The sequence below is a fragment of the Bombus vancouverensis genome, chromosome 8, assembly GCF_051014615.1.
Source record: "Bombus vancouverensis nearcticus chromosome 8, iyBomVanc1_principal, whole genome shotgun sequence".
Taxonomy (NCBI): Eukaryota; Metazoa; Arthropoda; class Insecta; order Hymenoptera; family Apidae; genus Bombus; species Bombus vancouverensis.
This window is the reverse complement of record NC_134918.1, coordinates 1,736,847-1,757,312: the sequence shown is the minus strand read 5'-3', so window position 1 is coordinate 1,757,312 and position 20,466 is coordinate 1,736,847. Positions and strand designations below refer to the sequence as shown.

At 40.9% G+C, this 20,466-nt stretch overlaps 1 protein-coding gene across 17 annotated transcripts in view; it reads right to left on the bottom strand.

The window, feature by feature from the left end:
• The window catches only part of LOC117164762 (protein turtle), a 162,070-nt gene extending 149,118 nt beyond the window's left edge, over positions 1–12,952 (bottom strand). For 16 of the 17 annotated variants that reach the window (XR_013059094.1, XM_033348066.2, XM_033348060.2 and 13 more), the window contains exon 1: positions 12,454–12,952. The gene's annotated coding sequence lies outside the window, so the exon portion shown is untranslated. Of the gene's footprint in view, positions 1–5,158; positions 5,203–12,453 lie in introns of those variants that run through there. The other variant, XM_076621091.1, reaches the window with a different exon arrangement.
• Between the last annotated feature and the right edge of the window lie 7,514 nt (positions 12,953–20,466).

Genomic DNA, 20,466 nt, shown 5'->3' with positions numbered 1-20,466 from the left:
CCATCCCTACCACCATCGCGGAACCAAGGTTCTCCCTTTGCTTCATGCCCATCTGCGTGGTTCTGATCCTACCATCCGTGGCCCACGATTCCTCCAATCCGCCCAACATCTTCTCTCGGCTCAGCCGCGTCTTTTTCTTCGTCTGCCATTCACTCGCTTCATCGACCAACAACGTTTCTTAGTCTAGTATGATCATGTCCGATGTCTCTTTCGTTTTTTCATCCTGTTTCCGCCTTTTCCGCTGCGCTAATAACTACTTAGACGAGAGAAATTCCACAAGAAAGTCACGGAGAAAAATCGGGTCGTGAATATGGGAACAGTTTAGGCGAAACCAGTGCTGTCGAGTATCGACCAGACCGGTATCCAGCCTGTGAGTAATCCTACAGGCGTGCTCCTATGTTTACAAACACGGGCAAGTTGAAGGAACCATGAATGACCAATGCATGGAAACGCTTTGATTCAACGTACTAATCAACCTCCTTGCCTTGAGTCGTGTTTCGTAATGCGAGATTGCGATATACCGATCTAGTTTTCCGCGTTCCAGCGCGTTTATCTACGTGACTATCGATGATCGCCTATACGCGACTAAATTTTACTATTTGAAACACTGTTCAACGATAACAGTGCCAATGCCATTCGATACTTCTTCGTACGAATGTATTCTTGTTCCTATCGCGTACGCGTCACGGCTAAAGGTATTTTCAGCCATGGAAAACACAATTTCATTAAACTTCTTCGTGAAGAGATAACGTTTGACGAGCGCGATCTGCCCGAGGCATGCATTTAATCCCGAGCACAAAGCTCACCCGTCGTATAATTAAAATGTTTCATTCAGCTACATAATTACTATCGAACACCAAAGATAGTGCCGCGTTGGTTCGGTACAACGAATTCAAGAGTAGCCGGAAAATACTCAACGTTCGTACACTCTCGCGGCAAAATTCCAGCAAAATATCCAACTTTGATACTGAGTGGAAGAGAAGACGAGGGGAACGATAGAAAGAAGGAAACCGAGGACGAGAATAAGAGTGAGCAGGAGAGAAGAGGAGAAAAGGGAGAGGGTACAAGAGTAGCAGATGGAGAAAGGGAATAGAGCTCGTTTCGTCCGTTCCTCTCGTATAGTTGGAACGAACTTACTTTGATCCGTTGATCTCGAGATTAACAGATGCCCCAAGGGTTGAGGGCAAGGTGGCGGTAGAGGAGAAGCATGTAACACACGCGGATAGCTTCTACTCAAAGTCGCTTCTTGAAATAATTTCGATTTAGATCTGACGATGCCACGTCACCATATGTTTCCGTCAAACTCTGTGCTATTGCGCTCGAATCGAAACTCTCTTCGTAAAGGTCTAACGGTAAACATGGTCGGACGTCAAGGAGAAAAGACCGTAAATGGAAAATTCATTTTTGCTCGGTGAACATTCACGAACGCGAATTGTATTTCGTAGAAAAGTATTTAAATACATGGTGTAGTCACGGAACATCAGAGTCATCGATCAATAATACTAGCTCGTATTCTACGTATTCTTGCGTGGACGATACGAATTCGCTTTAATCCGATGATCTCGAGATTAACGGATGCCCCAAGGGTCACTAGTAAATTCCTGTATCAGGAACGCCAAAGAGCAAGGAATGCAATACGGCAAAGACTACGATGTTGATCGTCAGCCCGAAGTTTCCTTGGAAAATGAGGGAAATGTCAACGTACTCGCACGATCTCGAACGAATACCAATTGGAAACGCCGATCGTCCGCCAGGTCGCTAATTAATTGGAAGCACGTTGAAGTATTTCATCGATCTTCGAGATACAAGTCACTTGTCTCATTATTCGAATATCTAACACCTAAAATGGAATCTTTTCCTCTAAAATTATGGATAGCATCGTCCCGTAGGATTCTAATCGGTCGAACGATCTCGAAGAATTTGATTCAGGTAAAACCACATCCTCGGTGTTTAAAGTAGCGGTTGCTGCCCTACAGGTATTTGACACTTGGTCGGGAAGATACAAACGATACGCACGAAAACGAAGACTCCTTGTGGGAAAATCAACCTTTTGAACAAAGTCGAGAAAGAAGGAGTACCACGATGCGAAGATAACGTTCTTCACTTACAGAACACGCGGAACTTGAACTCATTTCTGACGTTGAAAATTCACTTTAATTTACACATAATATAGAGAATGTAATATGAAAAAATAATTACCTGTTGGCGCAATTCAGGCTGAGAAATTAATTTATCAATTATTGTGAGAGCAGAACCGATTGTGTCATCTTTGAAATTTATAAATATTAGATAATCGTAACAGGTGCTTTATAATTTATAATTAGACAGATATTTTCCCAAAAGCTTCAAAGCGAATACACTGCGCTAAATCACGCGTTTACGTCGATGCAAACGCTCGAAGTAATAAGTAAAGAGAAGTAAAGCGGGTTGCGTAGTTGCCATGGAACGCATTTTTCGAATAGTGAAAAGTTGAGATGCAGAAAAGTTTTTAGCAGTTGAAACTCCGAATCTCCGACCCACAAATTGCTATCCATTCAGGATTATTTGAAATTCGAAGAAACTTTTGCCTCAAGTGGTTTTCTTCCTTGAGTGTCGCAAGCGACTTCAATCAAGTCGAGTCTTTCCGATTCGTTTCTCATGCTATTCGTATTCTCTTTCTCCTTTCTTTCTCCTCTCTTCCGATTTTGTCTCGGCATGTAACATATTCATCGAACATATTCATCTACTGGCCCTCATCTTCCTTCATTGACACGTTCGACCAAATCACGAACGCTTATTACACTGTTTTGCTGCTTGCATTTTTCCCTCCGTCGCGTTTCAACGAGAACGTAACAGGATATCTTCAAACCGGTACTCCGAGCACACGAATCGCACGTGAATAAGGACCAATGACGACGTGATCGTATTGAATTCCATAAAATTAGTAGAAGTCAGAGTGCATACCCTGAATGCCTGCAATTGCGGAAAAATGTCTAGTCACGTTTGCACGCGTGTCGAACGGAATATACTCTTCATCTTGCTTCAGGCGAAATAAGAAACTTGAATTAAAGGTATTTCATGTCTGGAGATACGCGACTACCGACGTATAACCGATACGTTTGTAAAGATACTAGACTCGATTTCAAGATTCTATTCATGCTCACATAGAACGGTACACTTTGTATCGCGACACGGATTGTAAACTAAGTGTTACTGTATTACGAGGTTTCAATTGACATCTGCCTTAGATAGTAATATCGATATTTGGTTCCGTGACGACGAACTACATGCCACGTATATATGTACATATATAGCATAATATCAACCAACGATACATCTAACATTTGCTTATAATCTGTTCCTTCGAGCACGCAAGGAAGTCCGAAGGCAGCTGTAATCTTATTAGCCGAGTAAAATAATTTGCATTTCGTATCATGAATTATCAGAATCGATCAAGTGCTGGCAAAAGTGTATCTTTCTTCTCAGATTTTACGAGCCTCGGCTCATTTTTTATTGCGCGGTAAACCTGCTGCATCTTTTCGATCTACGACGATAGCTCATTTTTTTCCCACGAATCATCGTCAGTATCCAGAACGCGTAGTTACACGCCGCTATGCTAGATCATCCTTTAACACCATTTAACTGCCGTTTAAACGTTTTCTTTTTTTTTTCTTTTTTTGTTTCTTAACGTCGTTGTTTCTTACGTGTCGTTCTTGGATTTTCCATATCGAAGATTACCTTAGACTTTCAATTCGTGTTTATATCTTCTTGCTTCTTCTACTCGCATATTTGAGTAAACCATCCATGAATAATATATTCCCATCGAACGGAACATCGTGTCCTTACATACCATTCTCCAATCCCACATCTAACTTTAACTATCAATTCTGTGCTTTGAGCTACCTTCCTTAAAAAAGAATTCTGTTACACAACGAAACAAATTAAAATTAATATCGCTAATGCTATGGAACAAAACTGCGTAATATTTGTAACCTTCAACGATTTGTAATTCATTTACGCGAACGAAGAGTTTAATTTGGTTGAGCTATTAACCGCAATACAATCTTGTTGAAATAACGAGAGTGAGAGAGAGGGGAGGGGAGGAGGGAAAGAAGCAACTCGCCCAAAAATACAAATCTATACACAGTATATTGTCGACAAATCCATACTGTTGGCTTGATAAAATATCCCGATTCATCACTGAACGCAATTGGTTTGTCGAATATACGAAAATTATGCGTTCCGTACGATAAAACAAGCTCAATCAAAACGATGATAATCACCGATTACAATGCACTAATTACCCTACATCCTGACGGTATCAATGAAACCTTGATTACGATACATTATATCATATGCAACTAATAATGTCGTTTTAAAGTCTAACATGCAATTCACACGATGAATACGATGACGATAATAATTGGTGGTTAATATACGTACATTTGGATTTTTCGGCAGTGGTGCGGTAAGTGCATCGAATTACATTAGCAATATACAGGGTGGTTGGTAACTGGTGGTACAAGCGGAAAGGGGACGATTTTACGCGAAAAAAGAAGTCGAAAATATAGAATAAAAATTTTTCGTTTGGCTTTGTTTTCGAGAAAATCTACTTTCAATTCTCGCTCGGTACGCGTGCACTTTATCACGTTTCGTTATAATGGATCTCACTGTAGATCGTTGTCTCGATGGAAAAATTAAAAAAAAAAGAAATGAAAAAAATCGTTATTCTATATTTTCGACTTCTTTTTTCGCATAGAATCACCCCCTTTCCGCTTGTACCACCAGTTACCAACCACCCTGTATATTAGCAAAGTTGATTAGACAGTTTGCGATTCTCCCTTCGCTATTCACACACAGTAAAGGATCCGTTGTTGTAGTCAGCGGTGCTATGTAACACGAACGGAGTTAGGGTACAGGCTGTAAAGGCCCGAGAGTCGACTTTGGAGAAAACCGGCGTGAAAAAGAAACCGAGAGGAGATCGAAAAAGGACAATGGATGATAAAGGAAAGCATAGAATAGAAAATCGCAAGTTAGAGAAAGGGGAGGAAAGGGAAAGACAAGGGGAAGAAGAAGGAGATGAAAAAGACTCGAAAGATTTCTGTTATTTGACGTAATGATCCTTATGGAATGCGACGAACGCAGCCGGGAGAATATTTTCTTGCCAAGGCAATCTTACCTGCCTCCACTTCACCCTGTCTCTCAAAACACTCCTTGCCTTATTTTCTTCCTCTTCCGGATCCTGTCATCGATCTAAAAAGAATCCAACAAAATACCATCTTCGAAGCAGTTTCCTTTAAATCTCTACGCTAATTTCAGAAACAATAGAACGTTCAGTTATCCAGCGGATATTAGAATTTCACGAATGAATGCTACTTGCTGATTAAAAATACCGAACAAATTTTTAAATGACACGGACGTTTGGATCGAGAGAAAGAAAAACTTTAAAGGGATTATATTTGGAACATATATGTAGATGCAAGAAGTAAGCATAAACTGTTAAAATATCCCTCAATCGAAAAGAGTGCCGTCGTCGAGTTTCCTAGTAAAGAAAATACACTGCCACGTACTTTCCAATATTGCCTGAGAAAAATACTTCACCTAACCAAATTACTCACCACCAAAACCTACCATCGTTTTCCGATAAATGCGGAGGAACCCTCGCATCGAAAGTCTACCGCGTAAAAAGAGAGAAACAGGAAGAAACAGACATTGGCTTCTTTTAATCGAGAAAAGTGCTGCACAAGATAATTTATGAAAAAAGAGAAGAGAAAAGATATTTTAAATTTCTGCAATTGCGAAAAATAATGGTTAACGTAGCGTTTGATTGTAAATATACGTAACGTCGGAAACTATTATTTTTTACGCGTTATATCGCACGATTCATCATGAGGAAAACTCTTGTAACTAAAAATTGTAATCACGCTCTGCAGTGTGTGATTAATTCATCGGAGCAATTTCACACAGTATATACAGGTAAATTGTATTCATGAAATACCATCACGTCGGCATAACATAACGTTGAAAAGATCCTTTGGGAATCTCTTCTGAGAAACTCTATTATCATGTACGTATATGCCTAAACGAAACGTAAAAGATTAACAGAAATAAACGATCGCGATATGCATGCTACCTTTTGCAATGAAAACATAAGATCGCTGGCCGACGAGAGCAAGCAGCTCCTTCACGAAACGGTAGCAGTGGGGCACCGGAAAAGTTTTGACAGGAATTATCGATGAGTTTCCACAAAGTAGAAAAATCAAACGAAAGGGTTAAGACCTGTCGTTTTTCCCAAGGCTCGGCCAATCACGTAAAGTGCTTACCTATCTGCGTGCTTACTTTACCTATGTATACTTTTACTCGCGCGAATATTACGCATATACACGATCGCACGATCTCGCGCACAAACTGTGCATGTGCATACGGTACACACGCACGTGTACTCCTGCAAATATTTACGTGCGTGATACGTACAATATAAGCGGGTAGGCAGGTATCTCGATCCGAACCTCCATTATCGAACGAAAGAGACTCGTGAAGAGAGAACAAGCGAAAGTAGAAGAGAAGGCTGAAAACCACCCTCCACACCGACTATCCGGCCTTCGGCGAAGAATCAATGCGACCACCTCCCTATACCCTGCATCACCACCCACGCTTTCCTTCCTTCTTCTCTTTGTTACTATCTCTCACTGCCTCGTATCACAAAGAATAAAATACGATATAAAAAAGAGGCTGTGGTCCGTACGATTTACACATCGACCAAGTTCCATTCTTAATTTAAGAATCCAATTTGCATTGTGAATAGTCAAGCGAACGACCTACAATCGAAATATCGCTAAGTATCGGAATATATCGGTGATCGTCAAAAGAAATAAGAAGAAACTAAACCAAACTGTAAAGAAGATTTTTTACCGAAAAGTTGTATGTACAGGGGATATTTGTAAGCCAGTAGAGCGAGCAAGAAGAGAACTTTCCCGTTCGAAAGAAATACGTTATAAGATTTGCACAACTTTCTTGTAAACGCGATTATTCAAATTTCAGGTTTTACGGTCTTTTGGAAGGCTATACCGATAACACTCGCGGCGACACGACAGGAAACGACGTAAGCTCGAAAAATCGCGGATAATCATATCCTGTGGTAGCGCGGAAACCGATGGTTGGAAAGCGACAGAAAACGATTGGAAGACTCTATTGAGTCGCGCGCAAACCGAATGATATTTTGACCTCGAAAAAGGGGCACAGGGAAGAATCCAAAATCAGACGACGCGATGGGAGCGAGCAAGTGGAAGGGCTTACGTGACTGCAATGTGCAAAATTGTCCTTGGAAGGAAATATCAGATCGACAGTCGTGCATTATCCACGACACAGTGGAGCATATGCAAATTACTAGTTCCAAAGGCAACCGGAGAATTTTCGGTAGCAAACCTCACTCCAATAATATACGACGAAATCTAAACGAGGAGAGAAGAATATAGATATACCTGATGTACCAACGTGTTCTTCGTCAGAGACAAAGCAAAATACATGTAACAAGAGCGAGAAATGCAAACATTCAACGAAGACTCTCCTTTGAAGAATCTACGATCATCCAATCATCGATCAATGCAACCGTATAAAGAATACAGAACAACAGTCCATCGAAAAGGACAAACGTTGTGAAATATGAAATGACGCTGAAAATAACGAGAGAATATCTCGGATTTCTTGAGCCGTTTCCTTCGAGGACTTGTCCACCATCCACGAGCAAGATTCCTGCTTGTGACAGTACACCTTTTCCTCTTCTTTCTCTCCTTCCCTGTATGTTTCTCCCAGAGGACAAGTCATCGATATCCCATTGATATGTAAATTCCGAGTTTCCATCCAATGAGCGAGCAACATCCTCTAAAACCTTCCCCTTTGCGTCCTTCGTTTTTTCTCCATTTTCCATAACGCAAAGAATGCTACTTCGTCGCGAGACTAAGATTATTACGATGTTATTACAGTCGGAAGACGTTGGATATATCTTCCGAAGTGAAGCGGAATTCCATGTAAATGGAAGTCATTCCATAGCGGCGCTTAACTCTCGTACAGGTATAATGCCATTAGTTACAAATGAGATAAACACATCCTTGAACGAAAAGCTCAAGATCATGCGAACGTTGTTAGAAGAAACTACGCGTCTTTTAACTACGAACGCTGTTTGACAAAGACCAGAAAATGGCATGTGTAGATTGGTTGAATGAAAATTCTCATACGATAATCGAAGATAAATAGCGTTGTTCGGCAATGGAACGAAGAACGAACGGATTTATTCCCGGAAACAAGACCCAAGGCCTTTTCAATTTAGAGCAAAGTCGTTAAATCGAGCAGGTGCGCGAAGAGAAAGGGGGTCGCAAGACGGACAGCTCTTTCACCTGTCGCACTGTTTTCGAGTAACGAACGCTCAACCCTCGCCAATTTCCATGTTCCTACCCTTCGCGTCAAGGTAAGGCAAATGCTGGGCCTTCTAGTACAATGAGTTACCAGCCTGTTCTGACCACAAATACGCTGAATATGCATGAAGCCCTTGTCTCTACTATCGGTACGTACGTCCTCGAATTAGGTTTCCCGCAAGTTCTTCGAGTCCTGTTCGCGCTGATGCTCCAGCCACTCCAGGAGCTCTCTAGTCACCTCTCGTAACCTTCTCGAGGGCTATGCTTCGTTGAACCTCCGCCGCGCTTTTCTGCACACGCGTACCCCTTTGGCTATTCTAAACTCGAGAGCTTCTTTGACCGCGAATCGATAAATCGGAATCGAAACTTCGAACTCTGTGAATAAGAACGACGTTCCACGAAGGAAAGAAACAGGTCAGAGCGAACAAAGAGACGCTCGTGTATACAAAACGAAATGCTTCTTAACGATGTGAAGAGCGTTAAATATAAAACGGAGAGCGGAGACGGTCCTTTACCTTTGTTTTTTAAATAATTTAAATTTTAAATTTGTAGAGGATATAACGGTTGCTCGACTCTCTCCATTTGCAATCAAAGGTCCGTGGAAAAATATAAACTCCCCTTGCTTTCTCACGTATTATGCACAAACACGCGAGTTATCGCGGCATTTCACGGATACGATTACAATCCTGAAATACGCGCGAAGATAATGCGCCAACAGAGTTCTCACGTGTAATAAGATATAATCTGAGTTTCCTGTTGCACAACAAAAAGGAACTTTAACGAATTCCACTTTTCCGGCCGCCTACCTCAGGAAAATAACTCTCTTTTCGTTCTTTTCCTCTAATAATGTGTTTTTCCGTACTGTTATTTTGTTGCCACGACGAATAATAAACCTTAGAGAAGAACACAGACAATTCTACGCTTTTAATTGTTTGCCATTACGGAGTCAGGAATTAAAGTGGATCTTCCAACTGCTCAAACTGTTCCGGAAGGAAGAAAAAAATTATACGAAATGAAATTCGTTGCTCGATTCTCTTTTAAACGATTTGCACTCTCTTCCCGAAGCTTCGCAATTTAATTCTTCGTCACACTTCTTTAAAAAGTCACGAGGCACAAGCGGACGACTACGACGATGAAATATACATAAACATACATATGTATATATATTACACATATATACCTACGTACACACGAAGGGAACAAAACTGAGATACGATCGAGCACGAGAAGAAAAGATTTTCGTCTTCTCGCGTGCGAATTCCGTTTCACGATGGCGTGCACCGTTTTTAAAAAGAAAGAAGCAAAAACGAAAAATATTTCACTTCCCGCAGTTGCTTTTATTTTCAACGTCACGCGCCGTCTTTCCCTTACCCGCAAACAATGCATTTATCGACAATCGAAAGAATTTTCGTCTCGTTAAAAAATAATTTTCTCTCTCTCTCCTTCTCTCTCACATACACACGCACGTACGCACGCGCGCGTATTCTCGCATCCAAATCTTTAAAAGTTGATCGCGCTCAATGTATATGTACATATTTATAGGAAATACCGGTCTCGCTCGATACCGACTCGCGGCCCTTTGCATTCGAAACAAATACATGTACACGTGTGCAGGATCCGCGAACGTAAAACCAATATCGGCGCGGTGTGGTTATCTACATATTGCAGATATAGCAATATTCTATAAATAATCTGTACAACTGAGATGGGAAACACGGCAGAGAGTTGAAACTATTCACCGTCCTACGTGAAAAAGATCTGCCTACTTTTTCATCCACAAATTTCATCTTTTCGTAAAGCGCGAAGGATAAAATTATTGTAACATATTGGTGTGTACGCAAGGCAAATGTAAATAAAATACAAGCATTTCCAGCCATCTGTATTTTAAGATATAAAAACTTTTGTGAATTAAACGAGATACGTGTTTGTATGGTATTATTATTTTTTATAAGCCCACTTTCGTCAGGGTCATCTAACTACGATGAGTTGTAATATTAACAGCGTTAAAATTCCCAAATTCAAATCCTTGTTTAGTAAGAAAACTTAAAAGTTATTACATGCACTTGCGTAAATATGTATGTATAGGACCGTAGTAGAAAAATATAAACGACGAAGAGAGACAAAGGAATTTCTCGTCGACGCTATCAAGAAATAGAAAGAGAATTCACAAGTTACCAGTCCATCTCCTTACTGTAATGTATCGGTGTGACTTATTTTTCGACATGCACGACAAACATCCCCGAAATTCAGAAAATTCCTGTATTCTCGCGCCACAGACGCCTGCACGTTTTAAATCTGAAAACAAAACAATCTCGAGAAAACGGATTCAAGCCTCGTTGTAGTACGAGCTAAGGTCGAAAACAAGGTTTGATGAACTGGCAGGAAACGGGCAGATAGATTCTACAAGTTTAAGTTCCGTATCTCGATGAAATCAACAGATCAACCGTATCGGCGTAATCAATCGATCGTAACGTTTCTTACAAAGCTTCTTTTCGAGCAATTCGTTAATCTAATTGTCACCATACGACGATTATCACCCGTGCCGGAGGCTTAATGATCGAATAAAGTTCGATTGTGAATCGTGGTAGCCGCGAAAAACCAAATATTGACATACCATATTGAATTAGACGACGACGATGGTTTTTCGGAGATGGAGGAGAAAGCTGTTCGATGATGTGTTAGCTTATCGGGAATCCAGCGTAAAAAATTACATGGATTCGAACGACACATGATATTCGAGAAACGAAAACTCATCTTCGAGATTGGGTTGCGAAATGCAGCATTCAAGGACGGTTCGCGGAAAAATATATATAACCGTAAGCGTATCGACGACAAGGATAACGTGGTTACGGCTAGAAAATATATTATTATCTGTACAGGTACGCGTTGTATCTACCTACCAGATATGTACATATTTAATGCTTCGAATTATTAACAAATGCGATAACGTTGGACGGCTCAACCGCAAAACATAGCAGTGGCAAGCAGACAGAATAAAGCAGAAGTTATAAAATAATTATCCTGCTCGCAATATTTTTTCGAGCGAAAGATTAAATGGCATCAGAAAGCAAGAAGAAGCATAAAGTCATCGATATTGACCTATCAAAGTAGCAGCGGCAAACGTCATCAGTGCTGAATAATGTCGATTTAATGTCGAATAATGCCGTCGTCGTCGTTATTCCGGAACTGGCAGGAAACAGTGGCTGTTTCAATCAACTCAGCCTTGGCAAATTTCCTGCGAATAGTTGCAATTTGCAATTAAGATATAGGCGCATCGCAACGATAGCTTTCCCCCTAATAGACATTATCATCGACGGCCGCTACCACGCCATAATAACTGCGCATAATGCGTCACAAATTAATGATTCAGAGAACGATGATTGAGCGATTGAAGACGAGCGAACGAATAGAAACATATTAATTAAAAGTAATCTTTCTTACATCCTTCACCGGGAATCGATAGCGGTTAACATCGACGATAGCGATTGTACGCATCCGTCCTGGTCCGTATCGTTTCGTTTTGCATCGTCGCGTCACGAGGCATGACAAATGTCAACGCGGAAGCGTTGACGTTGAGAAACGTCTCGAGTGAAATGCTTTCGAGGTCGGTAAATATTTACGACTTCTGTGAGTACAGATTCTACATCGAATGGTAAGCTTGCAGTTCCTTGATTTTTGACAAATGTACTTATATTTGCTTCTTGGTAAATAACCGCCGTGTACAAAGACACGACAATATCCGGTACCAGATGTCGGAAACCTCTTAATGTTTGATCTTGCATATACGTTCGTCAAATTTTCATATCAACACGATGATGCTATTTGCAAAAACATTAACACAGCGGATGTGGCGCAGTTTCCCCGTTCACGGTCGCGTAATACGAAACTCGTCAAGAGGTTAGATTTCTAATTTTGTCCCGGTAGCATGTTAAACCAGTGTGGAATAAACAAAACATTGCTGTACGTAATATGAGAAATGCGACGCAGAAGCCGAATAACAAACGAAGAAAAGATAATAAATGACGCTATTAGAACGGCAATAGATAAAAGAAGAAACGCTTACCAAAAAAGATGAACACCGTGGAGAAGGAACGATCTGCCGTAGAGCCGATCTCGCAGGATGCAGAAGAAAAATCCTCAAAAAAGCAACAAAAGGGGCACTGGATAAACAAGAGCTCGCGGAACACAAAAGGTTCAGTCACAATAAAAGCACGTAACGACACCCGGCGGCGGTCGAAAGATTCGTAGAGTCGCACCGCTCGACTTGACTGCAGGAAAAAAACAACGGTGTCGCGAACTTGACGCGCAATCTCTGGCGCGACGCTTAACGACACTAATATATGAAGGGAGAAAGAAGGAAACGGAACTGAAAACGACTCGATCACCGTGTTCACGCAACGGAATCTGTTCGCAGACAGCAAGGGAGGTCAACACGAGAGGAAAGAAGAAACGAGAGAAAGAGGAACGGACGGCGAAAAGTAATGTGGGCACGCGGTCTGCGGACGAGTTTCGGAGCTTCGAAAGTAACAACACGTAAACGGAGCAGTTTCCCGTACGAGGCTCTGCCGGGTACTGGGGGTTCGAGCCGGGCTATCGAACGCACCTCCGCGCGTCGACCAATAGGCGCCATCACCGCGTTCCACTCAGCCAATCAACGATAGCAACACCGGCACCGTCTACACACGCCGGGTCCGAACCGCCGTAATCAAAATCTTTAGGTGACATTGCTTTCATTATATTTATATATTAATCCCTAAATTATTTTTCTTTTCATGTTAATACATTTACTGCTTATGGTACTGCTTATCGATCGATTCTAATATATCGAATAAACACGAATAGATCTTCGGTAATGACACAATCATTAACTGTGACTTTACGGTCGAAAGCAAAGAATTTTTAGCCTAAAATCGATTGGTGTCATTTTAAAAAGAATTCTTGACGAAGAAGCTATATGAATTATTGCTCGCTCCTCTTCTTTTCCTTATCATGATTAACTGTCTGTTTTTGAAAACGCCTATTTAACACCGAACTATACTCTGCAAAATTGCGATGGAACGAGAAATACAATAACGGTACGTGCAACGTATGCAGCTACGATACGATCCCTTGGGCAATAACCGAGATGGGATTGCTCTAACGCATATTAACGCTTCTAATTTATGCGAGTCCATCGACCGTGCGAGATCGCTCAAACCCTGCTCACTATTCAACCATAGTATCGCGGTTGGCCACTCCGTGCAAACTGCCAAGCGTGTCACTGTGAACGCGTTGATCAATGACTATAAAGGCGTAGAGAGAGCCCTTATATGTAAAAACCTTAACTTAACTCAGATTTTCATCGATATAAACTAAATAATTTTTCGTTAATTGGTACAATTTGAAACTTTCGATGGCGTCTCTTCCGTAGCTCGTCGTAACTTATGAATCATTTCATTTGCTCAAACGATAATCGTGCTTTCGAATAAATCTTGACACGACAAAACAACAATCTATTAACAACGTCCCCTTAATTATACTTACATAATAACACTTCTCAGAATATCAATCAAATTAACAGTATAGTGTCAAAACGAGTTGTATCAAACAGATATACTATTAATTAATTAATATCTCAGTTCTCTACACAATTAACACTAATAAGTGGAAGTGGCACTCCTTTTAATTGCGTGCAATAGGCTCACAATATATAGATAGAATCACAATGATTGCAAACTAAAAAACTTTGTCAAATTAACGACGTATTTCATAATTACTTTTATAAAATTAGCTCGACCTTTAATTGTAAAAGCTGGATGTGAAACGCGAACAACCATCACTCCAAACAACCGAACGAAATAACATAGACATAGACTGCCATTCGGAGAAAGCAATTAATTTTCATGAAACGTTTAATCCATGGGCAACAGTGTAAGCATAGTGCAACCTTTCACCAACAAAGATATTATGCTTTAATTAGACAAAAGAGTTTCATTCCTCGATCTAATTTCCATGGAATAACTCTAACGACTATTCCCTCCTGAATAATCGTTTATGGAACTTTTCACACTTTGCTGGATTACCATACTATCGTGCAATAAGAACCGAGCTATAGCTTCTCGAGCACCACTTTACCTCGTGGATACTACCATTTTTCTTGGCAAACGATCATAAACGTATCTTAGTAATCATGATAATTACTAAAATCGTAACCCATCACGCTACACACTCGCCGTCGTAGCTACCATTCGTGGTAGCGTAGAACTGAAATTTATAACATATAATACGATACTGATGTAAAAGCGAGGATAAATTTAGTATTTTAACACGAAATATCAAGAGTACTATTCCTTTGCAAATTGGAGTCAGTTCAAACGTAAAGAGAAAATGAACTAAAATGACGCATGCATTTTCAGGAACAAAGATGTTCCGGTAATCCATAATCATTTCTTCGACAACCGCTAACAATGATCGTGTGCTAGGCCAGTTAATAAATAACTCTTTCGTCCTTCTTAGGTCCGTTAAATCTTCAATCTGCTCAAAAATGACAGCTGCCTTATTTGATTCTTTCATTGCCTAAAGTGATTCGTCTTCGTTATTATCTGCATCAGCGTGCATCCTGATGAAGATACACTATAGTAATGAAATTACCCAAGACTAAATATAATGTAACTAATGACTAAATATAATGACTAAATATAAATTCTATTCGAATTTTCACATTGTTTTTCGAATACCAGAGAAGCTACTCGAACGTTTCTCAGAAACTGCTACTATAACTAGAGCTTTATCCCTTCGGACATTGAAATACTGTCTATCCGCTGATTAATCCAGCTCCTTTAGTCTCTTCAATCTGTGGCTTACCTGTGAGTACCGCTTGAATCGACAAGTCTTTGAAATACTATCTGCGATCATTATAAATTCAAATAGTTATCAGACCAGCCAGTGCATTGCACTTCTCTATCGAAACGAACTCTTCTAATTAGAATGACGGAAATGTCGATATCCGAGAGCTAATCGTATGCAATGTCTGTCGAAGCATTATATTCATTTCGTTGTAGTGTAACTCATATGATCTACGAACTTTATAATCAATCCATCATTGAACTGAAATTGTTTGAAACACATCCCATTTGTACGATAGGATTTTGCATAGAAGATCGTCGTAGAAAGGTTGACAGATATTGTTTATAAGACATCGTAGGATAGTATCGTGTAGCACAGAATTTCCCCGTGTTCGATACCTGACATTAATCATCAGGATCCTATCAATTTATGATAGGGGAAAATATTTGGAACCATTTCTCTGAATCGGTGTTCCCAACTCGGTTGACAGTAACACTGAGAATCAACGAACGCGCCACGCCTTCGTTTCATTCACCCTCCAACTGAGCGCACCAGGTCCAAGACTGGGCATTAGCAACGATGGTTATGAACTCGTCACTATAAAAGGACGAAAAGTCCCCAATTTAAAAATACAAACGGACAGCATTTTTATCCATCACGCGTGATTAATCTCTTTCGCGTTAAAACCGATTTTGATCGGCCAACTGTCCCGAATTTTTGCAATACAGGTATAGATAATACACTGTGCGTAACACAATAAACCACGGGCAGGGAAATGGGGAAAAAATGATACAGGAACAATCTATGTGATTCGGTTGAATGAATCGCACTGCAAATTCACGAAACCGGACCATCATACGTACCAAATTAACTGTCCTGTCGAGCTTGGCCGCGATTCAAATTGAATTGACTATCGTTATGCATTGGAAGGGTACTGGACGTCGGTGAACGGCTGGCGATGGTGACCGTGGTGGCAGGAGTAATGGTGGTGGAGACGATTCATTCGATTTCCAGTTCGATCGGCTTCAAGAGCCGGAGGCGTGACTGAAAAACGTACCATGGCCGGTAATTACGGTTCCGTTTCTACAATTATATATCCGGGAAACGTCCACTGTATTTCCAGAAATTCATATGGATTCGAATATAAATAAGCAAAGGAGAAGCAAACGTTCGTTCTCGATAGTCGTCAATATCATAGACTGCTTATTTATACTCTTCTAAAGAACCCTTAGAGGAAAAGGAACGATACCTTTTCAAAGATATTAGAATCTTATCAAACAGTCGCGCCTATTTTGTCATTTCGGATCTAAATATCTCAAGATGTTAAATGGATTCAAGGTATGAAATTCGGAATTTTATCGTTATGCGTCTATATGACGGTTCACAGAGCAGACGGCATTTTGAACTTTGCCGCAACGGCAATTCATCGCTTACGTGTATCTGCACCTTCACAGCCGCGGATCGTGGCTTCGATCGTAGGTAAACTAGAAACTAGATTACGAATCCCACGGATAGTTAGCCGTACTAATAGACACACGGGCCAAATTACCCGTTCTCTCAGAATTTGGGTATAAAGGTACGTAAACACACATAGCATCGTAGTAAAATAGAACGCTGGACTAAAGACCGGTCCAGAACAATCTAGGACTTACAGAACTCAGGATATTCCTTACTTCTCTCTTCAAATGAAATCGTACGTCATATAGCTTTCAAAAGTGAAAATTGAATTCTCATTGAAATGAACAAGTAATCAAACGTTAACGTTTTTGGGACGGTATCAGGTCTCCCTTCTGTTGGGTATATCGGCACCTAGCGTTAGCATTTATATAGTATAAATGTAAATCGGTAATCGAAATGAACCGAAATCATCGTGGAATCGAAAGCATGCCAATCACAAAATGAAATCAAAATACGGGAAGTAGTTGTTCCTGCAACCAGATATTCCATCATATCGGACACTGTATTTTATTTAAGATAAGCTATCGAGTTGGCCCCGTTCGTACATTTAAAAACACCAAACTTTATTGAGCTGACCCGCCAAAAAATTTGTTGCATCGACCGCGCAATAATGACGTACGTGACCCGGCGTATCTCTGCAGCCAGATGCACAACGCTTGCGGCGTTATTGTTGTTACGCAAACACTGGAACTCCGGGTGCCACGGATGTGTTTATCGTTGGATTAATGATTCCATTGGCCAAATCTTTCTGCTTTCAGGTACAATGACCAAGAATGCTTACCATATCAAATTTTGTCCCGACTCGCTACTATAACCCAAAACGCATCTTGCCGATTCACAGACCCGTGTTACCGCTATTGTTCGGATCAACATTTTCAACCCAAATTTTGTACCATCGATTTCAGAGGAAGCACCTTCGCAACAATAAGCGAATTTACGAATTGGAACGAAATAAAAAAACGTAGCTTAAGCGTTAGAAAGGAAAACTTAATCTTGCTGGTAACACAAACAACGCTATGGTACATAGAACGATGAAACGTTGAAATTACGTTCATACAATTTGTAGTGTTGTTTGTTTTACTTCATTAGTTCGTTTCGTCGAGTGTTCTTGAAACTCTAATTACCAAAAGCATAAACGAGACATTTAGCACTAGAACGTGCAAGTGAATCTACATTCGGCACATGCCGAGCACCTGACTTACCACATATTATTTATGGGAAGATAGAGAAACAACGTATACGTAGGACACTTGGTGCATCGTTTACTTTGGAGGAATAAGCAAATAAACAGTATTCCAACCAACGCCTGCTTTAACAATCTGGAAACACGTGCGCTGAACAGCTCTACTTGCTCGATATTACTATCAGTTGATTTTACCGAAGAGACACAAACGTAAGTTTTACGGACAACTTGAAACGTTTAAATTAATTGCATCAAACAACATTAATCTAACGGGTGGATAAGGTGCAAAACTAGCGACCATTTATCGTAAGTTGTTTCTATCCATCTATCGTAATAATTTCAGTCGGGGGTCATTCCTGAAACACGAACTTAATCTAGATCCTGCTTCCTTTGAGGCCACGAAACGTGTATGTACATGCCTCGAGGAAACGAGGAAGGTGGAACTGTAGAAATCCTCTTGGGAGGCTGTCAGAGACTCCAGGACTGAAGCAACGCAGAGATTCCTGGCTGCAGTAATGCAATTTGGTAGTTGTGCAGCTGTAACGAGGAGACCATAGCCGTGTTACGCGCGCTTGATGCGCTGCTCCTATCCACCCTATAGCGGTCGTTATATAGCCAGTCGTATGGTCGTACTGCTGGTCGGTTCGTCGGTCCATATGTCGTATTTGTACTACAAATCCCCTAACCTCAAATCCCTCGTCTGCAACGCGCACTAGCCCCTAATCATGATCATACTGACGTTCGCCGCCTTTCGCCTCTGCATTCTCTTATTTCTGTCGGTCTAGTAATACGACAAAATGCTTGATTAGCACCCACACCTGTCTACATCATAGACCGACTCAATACCGTCGTATGATACCATATATAGTACGTTTTGTGTACACGCAGATACCATACGAATACCATATTATAATCTACATCACTCTTAAGTCCATAAATTCGTTTTATGAACAGTTGGTCGTCGATACGTTTTTACACAAAAATACACAGCATCATTGTGATGCTCTTTATTAAACTTTTATAAAGTTTAACAACGTGCCTATTATTGACGAACCATAATTCGAATCATCCGACAAACGGGGCATATCATGGTTAGTAGCATGGGCAAGAGAACTCGTAAACCGTAATCGAAGCAGCGAAATAGGACCCATAAATACAAATCAAGGCTACACGTTACATCTCGATCTTGCATACACGTTCAACTAAGCGAAACTTTGAACTGTGACCAATGCTCTGTGTCGACAGTTCAGTTCAGTGAAAGCAATACACTATGCAACGAAGACAGCGGAATGATCGATGGGATTGGTAAGATGTTCGCTACTCGTCGTTCTAACAATGGTAAAGTGTCCAACAATTTCTTTTTGCCGCGAACATTACCGCTTCATTCGGGCCTTACTCGAGCCTTTTTTGTAACTTTGCTATTCAGAGAAATACGGCACGAATGTGTACAACAGTTGAAAAGTTTCAGCCTAGCGTGAACATCAAATGCAATAGAGATACCAGCGCGAGAACTATACAACAGAATGTAATACTACAATACGACGCATTATAAACTTCCAGCATCATCTAGCTTTACATTAACAATGAAATGTTAGCTATATTATCGTGAATTTGATTTCTCCGCAATCAGGTGGCGGCGCGCATGTCCAACGTGGCACCGTATACAAGTTGGCATTAACAAGAGAATAAATTATCCCATTCGGCACGAACCTTTCATAACTCAGTGGAAAATTAGCATAAGATCAATATTGCTTTTTCACCGCGCCACTGACGGAACATCACCCTTCGGTTCCACGTACCCGCTAACGAGACTGACGCATTCGTGCAATCGTATCATCGAATTTCAGAAAATATTCCGATCGATCGCAGCAAATTTAATTCGATGACGCAATTTCTGCGTTATCATTTCTCACGTAGCTAACCCAAACTCGGTAACCTTTACGAAGCAGCCCTCTATTTTACGTAATTCCCCTGACGACGACGTTGACCGAATAAAAATACTCCCTAGTGACGGCATTATAGTTATGAACGGTTAGCTTCACCGACCAATATATCGGTTAGTATAAAAATAAAAAATTCTCCGGCCTGTTGCAAAGAGAAAGGAGTGCAGTGACGTTTCCAGGTTCACGTAAGAGTCTACTACGTAATCGAGGATGCTTACATGAACGCTGCGTACTCTGTCGTGTATTCACGTTACCAATAGGAATCGAGGTGATATGAAACGGAAAGAATGACGTAAAGAGTAAGAAGGTAAGAGCAAGAGGAGGAAGCAGAAATATATCTGTAAGAACGGAATGAAAGAAAGAGGAAGATGGTGCGCGTAAGTACGTATTTTGTAGTAGACTGTGGTCCACGTGACCGGTTGTGCTCTGAGAGTGGAAAGCCGAGGTCAATGCTTTCCGTCCAAGGCCAAAGGACCGGCAGAGCCAAGACTCGAGTGGGTACTCGGATACGAAGAGTACACAGCATCCAACGTTGAAAGCAAGCAGCACGCAAGAAGGAGAGACCACCGATCTCGGCCCTTTGCCTTTACCTTTTACAACCTGCTTCTTTTCTCCTTCGCTCCCGAGTTCTCGAGGTTAAACGAGGTTCTCGCTCTCACCACGGGAA